Source organism: Microcebus murinus, chromosome 2, assembly GCF_040939455.1.
Source record: "Microcebus murinus isolate Inina chromosome 2, M.murinus_Inina_mat1.0, whole genome shotgun sequence".
Taxonomy (NCBI): domain Eukaryota; kingdom Metazoa; phylum Chordata; class Mammalia; order Primates; family Cheirogaleidae; genus Microcebus; species Microcebus murinus.
Window position 1 is genome coordinate 46845406 of NC_134105.1, and position 13332 is coordinate 46858737.

Below are 13332 nucleotides of genomic sequence, written 5' to 3' on the forward strand. Positions count from 1 at the left end.
TTTATGGAATAAACCTATCCATCGCCTCCAAAAGTTTCCTCCTGCCTTCTTATTTATTACTTTTTCATAAGAACACTTAATATGTATGCGCTTAGCAAATTTTTAAGTATACAATACAGTATTGTTGGCTATCAGCCCTATTCTGTGCAGCAGATCTCTAGGTCTTATTTATCTCTAAACTTCTTTTTAATAATCTTCTAGCTCTGTGTTTAGTTAATGTATTTTTATAGGTAAATACAGTTCCAACCAAAGTGATATCAATAACAGCAGGAGTCCTGAAATTAGGAGTAGGTAGAAATCCTGGATTAGGAAAGTGTGGAAGAAATAATGCTAGGGAAAGCACGAGCAGAATACTGCTCAGAGATACCACCAGGAACCAACTAGGCCATGTGGAAAAGAGCAAGGCCCAAGTAACTGTTTAGACTTCTGTGGGGTTCTGGCCTCAGGACTAATGCAATGCCAGGAGTGGAATATTACATTAAACAATTCGAAGCAGATGGCAGGTCAGGTAGATGGGGCCCCATGCTTGCAAAGACACTATATTTTGTTTCCTCCAGTCAATTGACCCCAGGCATATGGCAGCAGACTTTGCAGGCCTTGTCTACTGGTAGAGGGGAGCTCCTAGTGTACTACCTGTCTTGGCTTTCATTACCTTTAGAGTCGAGGTCAAGCTATCAACAATTATACCTGTACATTTTAAAGATATAAAAATGCCTATATGATACCCTTAAGTAAAAAAAGCAGTATATAAAAATTTATATGCAGTATTATGTTTTGAACATATATACCCACATACACATAGAAAACTAAAAGTAAATGCACCAAAATATTGGCAGATTTTTAATAGATACTAGGATTATTGATGATTTTACTTTTACTTTTCTATATTATCAAATATTCTACATGACAATTCATTTATTTTTATAATTAGAAATATTAATTAAGCTTTATTATTAATTCATATATGTAATTTGTGTATGAATTTATGTGTACTATCTTAGCCATAAATTGAGAAACTTCAAAAAGTGAAACAAAATGGTTATAACCACAAATACAAATTTGGCTATTTTATCTGGAACAGAAATTGAATGAACTGATTTCTGGGAAAATACCTAACTTAGGTCATTGATTTATAATTAAAGGAAAACAGAAGGGTAAAGTGCCCTGATATCCCTTTTTTGGTGAATCTTGTGCGAAAGAAAATTTCAAGAAATTTCATACATTTTCATGAAAGAAAATGTATCAAGAGATACAACCTTTTCACGTAAACACAAATTAGGTGATGAATGATGAAATGCACATTTTCGGCTACAACTGAGAACTTCAGTGGAGAAACCTTGAGCCAGAAGAGGAAAGAGTCTTGGAAGTGCTTATGGTTTCATCAGTGGTTTTCCACAATTCTAATGAGGAATGAGGAGTACTCCAATGATATTCTAGAGAAGAAATAGGTAATTAACATTTTTTTTGAAAAAATGTGTGCATAATATATGATATGGGAGAGTGGTTTCTGAATTTCCCATCATAAAATTCAGCATTTGCAGAGTCATAACTTAATTAGAAAAATGTAGACTTGACTGGAACTTGGAACAGGGTGTCCAGTCTTGGTCTGGAAGCACTTTAACTTTTGAAAAACAAATAAGTAAATTCTACTTATGGTTTTAAAATTCATGGGTAATTTTGCATTAATTCCAAGAAAGCAAGAGTTCAACAAACAAACAACAAAGATCAAATTGTCTAACACAGGTCAACCTTGCTGATTGAAAAAAATACCAAAAAAAATCTAAAATGAAGGTTGTACAAATTACAGCTCCTAAAACAAAGGCAATACACTTCTCTTCATAAAGCCCACTAGCTATTTTTACCTATTTTCAAGATGAAGTGTGAGTCTTGCATTCAGTTTGCATCAGAATCCACCAGGGAAAGCATTTCAGCAAGTTATTGGTAGGAAATTAGTGATCTGAACAAGCTGGATTAACTCTTTCAAAAAAGCTGGAATAGTGTTCTGTTACAGAACACAGTTTGCAGGGGCCAGGGAACCAGAGCTTTAATGCTGAATCTCAACACCTGTGGATACTAATCTGTTCAGGCCTGCATTGTTGATTAACATGCCTCTTGAAATTTAGGCTGTTTAACCTTGTGAACAAGTCCACTAAAAAAAATTTCCAGTTATGTGTGTAGTGAGAATAATTGTAGACATGTAGACATGAAGCCAGGGAACCTATGTTCATATTCCAGCCTATTTATTAGCTGTGTGACATTAAGTATATCGTCTAACCTCTCTGGATTTATAAAATCATCTATAAAATGGATATATAACAGTTGTAAGGATAAATACAAATAATTCTGTGGTTTTAAATATTTGGGAAAGTGTATATAAATAAAGGAAATAACTAGCATATCTGAACTCCATTAGAAATTACAATGACTGCAAGAAAACAGGACTAAATAGCAGCAATGTTTGCTTCCAGATGATAGGATTATGGGTGAGATTTCTGCGTGCTGTTTTCTTCTTCTTCCTTTATACTTTCATGCACTTCTCTGGAAGCACAGAGATTCCAAATAACCAGAAGAAGTAGTCTGGGTAGGCACCACTATTAGAATTATATACATCCCTTCCCTTCTGGTTAGAAAATACTGAGTGGCTCCATTTCCAAATTTCCCCAGTGGTCAATCTTTGGCATTAGATCAAACACCACAATATATTTTAGAAGGGTGTGAGAAAAGGAAAGCAAACCACTAGAACTTAAGGGCTTTGGCAATCTGAACTATGAGGTGAGTTTGGAGAGGATGATTTAAAATAAATGAGGAAAAAAGGCCTGTGGCTTCTGGCAAGAGGCACGTGAAACACCATTGCGCGGCTCTCCAGCCTCTGTACCCCATCCAGCACCATTAGGAAGGGGTGGATGTTTGCTTGCTTTGGATGCAGTATTTGGCTGTTCTTCAAATATCCCATTCGTTTCCAAATAAGTATCGCTTCTTTCAGGCCCTTAAATCGTAAGTTCAGGGTTAAGGCCCAGTGCCGCGGTGATATGGGCTATTCTGGCTTCCTGGGAGGTGTTTATAATAAGATCTTAAGCTATCATGGGTGTCATCTGTGCTCGCTATTCACTGACTTGGGATTCTCAGAAGACTCCTTCCCTTCTGAAGAGGCCTCCTCTTCTCAATTGTGGAGACTTCTATCCCTTCAAGTCCCCATAGGCCCATGGTGTTTCCTGAAAACTGGGCGAAGGGAGCATTTGAAGCTTCAGCCATTTGCTGTAGGGCAGCCTCTTCCTTCAGCAGTAATAAGAATCAGTCTTTTGTCTAGAAAAAAACAGCCCAGTAACTGCTTCCATTTCCATTATTCTCCAGGGTTGGGGACGGGTTTGCAGAGCAGTCATCTCTGAGCAGGTGGAAGTACTGTTTGATGGCTGTATTTCATGTTCAGCAAACCAATGAATCACTGTATGTTCGCACTATGCACTTCTTGTACCTGGCACCATTTGCATATTTTAACAGTATTGCCTGTGGATATGGCCCATTTAAACTGTGCCCGTGTGGGAATCATGGCTCAATTTATGTCCTCTTCCAAACCTACTGCAAAAGAGTTCACCAGCCTTTCCATAGGAGGCAAAGAAATAGATTTTTTACAGAATTAAAAAAAACGGCGATGACATTTCTTGAAATTGAATATTTTGTGAAAATCAAGATGTATTCCAAATCAAGAAGCCAGGGTTACGGTTCTGGGCTGATGGAAGATATTATAAAAGGCACAAAGAAAGAATGTCCACCCTGAGTTTCTCAGAGTTCTGCTCCAAACTGTCTTCTCACTCTATATACTCCCTCTGCTGAAGTCCAGCACCCTGGTCCCTTTGAATGCTTCCTCTTTGCTAACCACCTTTATGTCAAATCTACATTCCAAGTCTGAAGCTATTTCCATATTTCCCATTTCCTATTGCTTATGCAATAATTCTGTTAAGAACGTATATAAAAGCTCATCAAATTTAACATATATAAAACCACCATTTTCTTTCCTAAACTTTGCTGATTTGTATGACTTTACAACGTTGTTTATATTATCTCCATCCACCCAACTGCCCACATTGAAAATCTCAAGGTTGTTCTTAGTATCTTCCTCACAGCTAATCAGTTACCAAGGCTTTGTAATGATGCCACTGAAATTTCTGTCACATCATCCTCCATCTTGCTACCTTATTATCAATATTTCCCGTATCCCGGTCTTCATCATTCCATCTCATATAGCATGAGAACCTTTTAAGTGGTCATTCAGTACATGCCCATATGCCACCAATATTATCATTCAAAAAGGTGGAACTGGTCACAGCATTTCCTACGTAAAAATGGTCCAAAACTCCCATAGTTAATAGCCAAGTTCTTTGGGGCAGACAGCTTAGCCAATGTTGCAGAATTTAAAATAAAACTAAAATACAATGCATACCAACCTGGCTCAGTTAACTAATCATTCCTATTAAGTTTTCAACTAACTTCTCTCCCCCTGCAGCCTGGCCCATGTATGCTGGCCCCACATGCAGGCCTCCTCCATGGCCTTAGATCCTTTACATGTCCACTCCCCTGTCTTCATTCATTCTAATTCATTCCCCTAGAAATTATAACCTTCCTCCTAGACAATTAATTGCTTTCTCATCTACATTTCCAGAGAAATTTATATATTCATCTCTTACAGCACTCTTCATGCTCCATCTTTGTTATTTATGTGTGTCTCTCTCTCCTATAAGTTTTAATGCTTCAAGGACAAAGATTGACCCTTACTTATCTTTACATCCCAGGCCTTGTGCTGTACGCCTGCCAAAGAGGAAGTGCTCCAGGAATATTCTCTGAAATGAATTAAGAAAATGCTTTTGTTGCTCATGATGAATAAGGAAGCCACCTGGAATTCCTAATCCACCTGACTAGGGCTTCAAAACCACGAATTCCCAAATAGTTACTGCTAGCACTGAAAATGCTTGAAAGAAATGTAATAGGGTCCAGAATATCCCAGTGAAATTCAACTTGTTTATTACCATAGGACTTTGGCCTACCAAACCTGCCCTTGTCACTTAGATCCAGTATGCAAGATTTGAAGACAATTTTGGCTCTAGCCTAAGATTTTACCTGTTTCTCCTGCCTTGACCCTTGGAATCTTGTGGGAGCAAAGAATAGAAAATGCACCAAAAAATAAGAGATTGATTTTTATTGGGCAGTTTATTATTACCACTCCTTAACACACACACACACACACACACACACACACACACACACTTCCACCCTTAGTAGAAGGGCATGATTTTTTTTCTTGGACTTTGCCCCATGTCTCTATTTCTTTACAAAAGGCTGGGATTTGACCTTGACTATAATAACTCTGATTTTTATTTTTCCAAAATTGTGAGGTCTTTCTTAGTGGTAGTTGTCATGGCAATACTAAGTACAAAGAATAGTCTTTTGTAGAATGTCCTTTCCTACTTTCTGGGGACTCTCATAAGCTGAGAAACATTGGGCATGAGAGGGAAGAGACACAGAAGCTTTTTAAATGGCAGATGATGTGGTCAGAGCTAAGCCCTGGCAAGATAACAGTGAAAGCCACACAAAAAAAATGCATTGGAGCAACAGGCTTGAGGCCAGGAGGCCAGAAAGGAAGATGCTTGCAAGATCCTTGGTAAGAGGTCCTGAGGTCCTGAATGAGAGTAGTGGTAATGGAGAAGGAGGCGGCAGGCAGAATGCTAGTGGCCATATTCATGATAGAAGTATATGCACTGGGAGCGATCATCAGTTGTCCTTGGGTTTTATAGAGACTTATAAAAGACACAGCACCAAATGGTTTACATGCATTAAGTCACTGCAAACCTGGAAAACCGATCAATGAAGTATCCTTTCCATTTTGGATTCCAAAACTGAGGCCTAGAGAGATAAGTAAGTTACAGAAGGTCACACACTTCTTAACTGGCAGAACTAGACTGTGAATTTCATTCAGTCTGACAGTCTCCAGAGATCCTGCCCTTCTGTTTAGAAGGTAGGATGAATAAGACTCACTGAGCTTCTAAAAGAGTGTGGAACACGAAGGAGAAGGAAGTGCCAAAGGTACCCAAAGCTTTGTGCCAGGATGACTAAGAGCTCTCGGTGATCTCCTTAGTAGAAGTAAGGGCTCGGGAGAGGGAGGAATGTATTTCCTGGTGGGGATGAGTTCAGTGCTGTGTGGTAAGTTTGAGATGCCCATGAGATATCTACAATAGGCTTCTGGGGAATAAGCCATAGAGTTATTTTCTCAAATGCTTTCAGGACCAAATTTGGATTATAAAAATGGGCATATGGATCAACCTTCAAAGGCAGATATAAGAATTGAATCTCAATGCTTGGCACCATCTAACATTCCTGAAGACCCTAGATAATGCAGTCCAGCTTCTACTTTTATTTCTAAGGGAAGAGTCAGTATATATTTTGTATTATTGTAGCATATTTCCTCCATAGCCCTGGGCCTACAAGTCAGTTCCTTCCTTTGCAAAGCAATTATTTCACAATAATTTGCATTTCCTCTGGAAAGCATGCAAATTTGATACTAGGGTAGAAGCCCATGTATTCTGATTTTTAAACAATATATCAGATAGTATATCTTGCTAGTTCCCCAGATTTTGTTGTTGGTGGTAGTGGAGCTTGAAAATTTTTTTCTCCATTCCTGTTTGAAGCAACATTAGTTGATATTTTCACCTTCTCTCTCATATCTACCACTTTCTTTTCTTTCCTTTCCCTTCTTTTATTTCATCTTTCTTTTTATTAAGATACAATTTTAGTTCAGTGTGTTGATGAGTAGATTTGCTATCATTTGGCAGATAAAGCTCCTGGTTCACACACTATAATAATCCTCCTGGTTACTAATTCTATATGCTCGTGTAAAGGGGATATACTAATTTGAAAACCTTTATGTGATATAAAGACTAGAAAAGGGAGAGTTAATAAATATTTTGAAGTAAATATTTCTAAGAGATTCATTGCTACATGTAAATTAACCACAGAGCTCAAAGCACTTCTTAAAAAAAATCTTTCAATATACAGTCATGTACCATATAATGATGTTTCAGTCAATGACGGACCACACATAGGACAGGGTCCTGTAAGATCATAATGAGGCTGAAAAACTCCTATTGCCTAGTTACATCGCAGCCAACACAGCACATTGCTCATGTGTTTGTGGTGATGCTGGTGTAAACAAACCTGCTGCACTGCAAGGCATATAGAGCGAAGCACATACAATTATGTACAGTGCATAGTACTTGATAATGATAATAAATGACTATGTTACTGGTTTACGTATTTACTGTACTATTTATAATAATTTTAAGAATGTACTCCTTCTACTTATAAGAAAAAGTTAACAGTAAAACAGCCTCAGGAAGGTCCTACAGGAAGTATTCCAGAAAAAGGCCTTGTTTATCATAGGAGATGACATCCCCATGTGTGTTGCTGCCCCTGAAGACTTTCCAGTACGACCAGATGTGGAAGTGGAAGACAGTGATGTTGATGATCCTGACCCTGTGTAGACCAAGGCTAATGTGTGTGTTTGTGTCTTAGTTTTTAACAAAAAAATATAAACAGTAAAAGGAAAAAAAAATTTAAATTTTAAAAATAGAAAAAATGTTTACAGAATAAAGATATATTTTTGTACAGATGTGTAACATTTGTGTTTTAAGCTAATTGTTATTACAAAAGAGCCAAAAAGCAAAAAAAAAACTTTAAGTTTATAAAGTAAAATGTTACAGTAAGGCAGGGTTAATTTATTATAAAGGAAAGAAAACTATTTTTCATAAACTTAGTGTGGTCTAAGTGTATAGTGTTTATAAAGTCTATAGTAGTGTACACTAATGTCCTAGGCCTTCACATTCACTCACCACTCACTCATTGACTCACCCAGAGCAACACCCAGTCCTGCAAGCTACCTTCTCGGTAAGTACCCTACACAGGTGTAACAGTTTTTTTATCCTTCATACTGTATTTTCATTGTGCCCTTTCCATATTTAGATATGTTTTAATACACAAATACCACGGTCTTAAAATTGCCTGTAGTATTCAGTACAGTAACATGCTGTACAGGTTTGTAGCCTTGGAGCAATAAGCTTACCATATGGCCTAGGTGTGTAGTAAGATATATTATATAGGGTTATGTAAACATACTCTGTGATGTTCACACAATGATGAAATTGTCTAACGATTCATTTCTCAGAATGTATCCACATCATTTAGCAACATGACTATATAGAAAGAAGAAAAATAAGTGAATGATATGTAGATGGGCATTTCCATTTTTAAAAGACTTACTGATTCAGATTTATGTAAATTTCATATAAGTCTAATTCAACAAATATTTTTAGGTACCTATTTATCTTATGTGAGATATTCTTCTGAGTACCATGCAGGATATAAAGAAGAAAATGCCATTGTTTATCTATTCTAAAGAAGTTTTTATTCTAATAAAAAAATAGACTAGGATTGATGAACACATATCATATGTTCCATATTTTCTAATTCTTTCCTCATGGCAGACATTACTAATCATTTATGGCATTATTTTCCATGGAATTGGACAAAATCTCACTCTCTGTTTTCATATTGTGATCCAGGCATTACCACCAATCAATCTAATTTGGCCCATGAAATAAAACCTATTTGTCTCTGAGGGCTAGATAGATACATACAAATTAACATTTCAGACAGATTGTCTTAAATGCTCCTTAGAGAATCAATATCATCTTTCAGGAAGAGAGAGGATAAGAGAGATTGATTTGAAATGGAGGCTCTTTGGAAAGACTCCATGAAGAATGTGGCATTGAGCTGTACATTGAAGGATGAATGCATCGTTCATTCATTCATTTGTTTGGTGATTCACAGATCACCTGGTACATCAGGCACTATGCTGAGTACTGAGTTCAATCATGCATTTGATTCAAATCCCAAAACCACCACTTAGTTTCACCAGAAAATTTAGAAAATCCCTGAATCTGGATCTAAGTTTCCTTATCCATTCACTAAGGAGACAAGATGAGATGATAATTAGCAGACATGTGGCTCTTTAAGTTCTATATTGCTGTGTAAATTATTTTGGCCAGAAGCATGATAAAGTCATTAACCTCCACCCTTTTTCAGCATTCCCTAATCCAAACTATATTATAGTCTAGCAAAATATCTAAGGTCTCTGATTGCAGTCCAAGAGTGAGGAAGAAATGAATGTGGTTAAGATGGAGCACAAACCCTACCCCCTTTCACTAAGCGTGCTGGGCTGAGGGTGGAGGGTCTTTTTGCAGATCAGTGTTTAGTCACAGTAGGCCAGCTGGTAAAAGGAGCAATCACAACTCTCAGTGCCTTAATGCCAGGCAGTTGGGACTCTGCACCACACAATCACTTAGGGACCCAGGATCCTCCTATCTGTGTCCTGGCCATCTCTAGGGTCTCAGAGTCCTCTAGCAAATGCCCTGCATGCAGCCACCCAACAGGGAAGTTGTCATATAGAAGGCATACCAGCTCTTAACCCCTCAACCCCAGATGTATTAATAACACTGATCACTTCCATTTCACTGGTGAGAATTTTTCTCAAGACTATATTTAGATGCAAGAGTGATGGAAGTATAATATAGCTGAATGCCAGAGAAAAAATAAATAGGATATGGTGATTATATGGTATTTTCTCTATCGCACTCTAACTGGGAGGTGGTGGATAACCATTTTTGTCTCACTTTTACTCAGAATATCTGTTCTCTTTTGTGGCATTTTAGAGAGGAAAGAGATGCTCTCAACATTGTGGAGGAAAGAATTCCTTCATTGGTGCTAGAACCTTTCCTTAAGGAGCCATGGCTAAGCAAAGCCTTCCTAACATGTTTCTTTTCATAATAAAGGACCCAAGTCCTAGGAAGAAGAATCTTCAGGACAAACAGAATAATGGCTCTCCGAAGATTCTCATGTTTTAATCTCCAGAACCTGTGAACATGTTACTTTATGTGGAAAAGGGAACTTTGCAGATGTGATTAAATTAAGAATCTTGAGGTGGCAAGAGTATCCTGAATTATTCAGGTGGGCCCAATATAATCACAAGGTGGCTTGTAAGTCAAAGAGGGCGGCAGGAAAGTTAGAATCAGAGAAGGAGATATAATGGCAGAAGCAGAGTTCAGAGTGATGCAATAGGAGAAAGACTCCTCTGGCCACTAGTGACTTTGAAGATGAACAAAGGCCCCATGAGCCAAAGGATGCATGCAACCTCTAGAGTTTAGAAAGGCAAGGAAACATACTAGCACAGTTCTGCTGACACATTGATGGTAGTCCAGGAAAACCCAAAGGTCACTCTGGGTGACCAGTAAGGTAAGGTAATAAATTTGTACTGTTTTAAGCCACTAAGTCTATGGTAAGTTGTTATAGCAGTAATAGATGTATGGGACCAAATCTTGCAATAGCTAATATTGATGGAATGTACTGGGTTTGGGGCATTGTTCCAAGCTTTACAATTATTAACCTATTTAATTCTCAAAGTAAATCTATGAGGTATGCACTATTCTTAGTCTCATGAAGCAATGAAGAAATGGGTACAGAGAGGCTAAGAAATCTTCACTAAAAAATCTTACATAGCCAGTAATAGTGCTACAATATGTATCCACCACTGGGATGATATCATTAAAAAAAAAGAGTTTGATGTAATAGATTAACCAAAACACATGCACACACACAATATTAATATTTTGCAACTCATTCCTTGAAAAGCCCATGATTGAGATTTCTAGTATTATTTCTGGCAAAACCGTAAAGACTAAAATCCAACCCAGCATAGTTTGGGGTCTATTTTTCCATCCCTTGAATCTGGGCTTGTCCATGTGACTTGCTTTGGCCAATAGGAAATCAGCAAAGATGGTGAAAACAGAAGCTTGAAAAAGTGAATGTGCATTGGAATGTGGCCTCTTGCTGATTTTTGGAACCCAGTCACCATGGGAAAAAGTCAGGGCTGACCTACCGAATGTTAGACACATGTAGTCCAGTTGCCCTGTTACTCTACCCAAAGTCCAGACATGTGAATGAGGCCATCTGGGACCAACAACCCCCCAGCCAGCCCTCCAGCTGACTATACCACACAAGTGAGCCCAGATAGGACCTGCAAAAGGACCACCCAGCTGAGGTCAGATCAAATTACCAATGCCACAAAATCATGAACTAATAAATGATAAGCGTTTTAAGCCACTAAGTTGCAGGGTGGTTTGTTACACAGCAAAATAACTAACTAAAAAAATGGGCCATCTAGATGTTATAGCACTTTGGAAATCATTTTCAATGTCCCAAGCTTTCTCAGCTAACTCCTAACTAGCATCTAAGGAAATAATGTTGAGATTGATGATTGAACTAATTCACTCCCCTCCAAACTTCTTCATAGGTTTTTCTGAAAATAAAAGTAGCAGTCTCAACCACTGTACTCTTAAGCAAAAGGAAATGTGCTACTTTAAAAATGATAACTTGCATAATAGTAATATTATATGTAAGAAAATCTTTAAATATCTATTTAGTATTAACAACACCTAAGGGGATGGGTATATACATACATAATGAGTGCAATGAGCGCAGTCTGGGGGATGGACACGCTTGAAGTTCTTCGGGGTGGGGGGGAAGGCAACACACATAATCTAAACTTTCGTACCCCCATAATATGCTGAAATAAAAAAATAAAGTTTTACTAAAATGCTTAGCACTTCTACCTGTGAAGATCTTTGTATCTTTATGCCATAGTTCTCCACTTTCTAATTAATATCTTTAAAACAAACAGAAACTCTCTTTCTTTTTCTTTCTTAAGAAAAAATAATTGTTCGGATATAACTCAGGGTATTAAAAAACAGTTTCTTTTTAAACATGGAGATAGGTTTTCTAGAAATAAGTACCATGGAAGAGTTACAGGACTCCAATAGAAAACTCCCATAATCGTTGCTGCTGTCTCAATCCAATTTGTTATAGTGCATGTTTGACCCAATGCCAGCCCCTCACCACACCCCAGATTTCTAAATGTTCAAGATGAAAATCCAGGATTCCAGAAACCACACCACTGCAGTTCTTTAACAAATTCTATTCCATTTTTCAAAGTAGCTTATATGATCTTAGAGTCACCAGAAAATTTTATATCTTGCCTTTGGTTTCACTAGGGAAATTATACTTCCCTATTTCCAAGAGACTTCTAATGCAAGTGTACAAAAATCAAATTGTTTTTCTAGAAGTCACCAATAATGTTTCAGTTTTTAAGCAACACATAAAAAAATAAGCCTGGGTTCCGGCTCACTCAGTGATTTATGACTAACCCCTTCTGAGCAATTCCTATTTATACATTCATTTGTCGTGTCTCTGGGTGATATATTTTTGGCAGCATCACTGGACACAATATAGAGTGTCCCAATTCTCCCGCTGAATCATAAGAAAACATTTAGCAGAAGTGAAATGATATTGCCTTTTAATTTTCTTGTAGAAATCTGTGGTTTGTGTAACATGACTCAGTCCAGTTCTGATTAATGGGGATGCATTTTACTCCCTGCAATAGCCAAGTCCACAGGTATTAAAAGCTCTCGCAATCCAAATACTGGAATTAAATGCAAAGCCCTGTGAGCTCAGAATTTACTGCTCTAAGGAAGAGATTACAAAGGAATTGGAAATAAATCCAGTGGTAAATTTAAGGAAGTTCCTGAGCTACTGTTTCCTTCTGCAATGGATTCCTTGTGACCCTGGGTTGATAAACTGCTTGGATAAGAACTGTCCCTAAAGTAACCTTTATACTAGCAGTGATGCAAGGAATGACTCCTGGAACTATGGGAGTATCACATATGAATTTGGGGGATGATTTATTATATACAAGATAGGATTATCCTGTTGGGACTGTCAACAGTGAGGTCATACCTGACGTCACTCAGCCTCAGACAGGAAGCCCAAACCCAGAAACTGTTCTTCTCAGAGTATCACCCTGACCATATTTAGCAATACCACTCAAACTGTGATAGCCATCTGATGCCTATTAAAATAAGTTAAAATGCCTTAATTGGACATTAAATTATGCCCCAGCATTTACATTCTGAAACCTCATTTTCAGGCACGTCATTGCCTTTTTGTGATCTGACTTCTTGTCCATCCCTTCACCCTGCCATTGCTCACCTTGTTTCCCCAGCAGTGTCCTTTATGTTTGAAGGTTCTCCAATGCTACTTTCTCTTTGGCATGATTGTGCTGCCCTGAGCTACAAGTGATGTCTTTATACTGTTAAATGCTCCAGCATTTTCTGCATATTTTTGTAAAATATTGCATATATTTAAGTTACACAACATATTATAAGATACACACACACA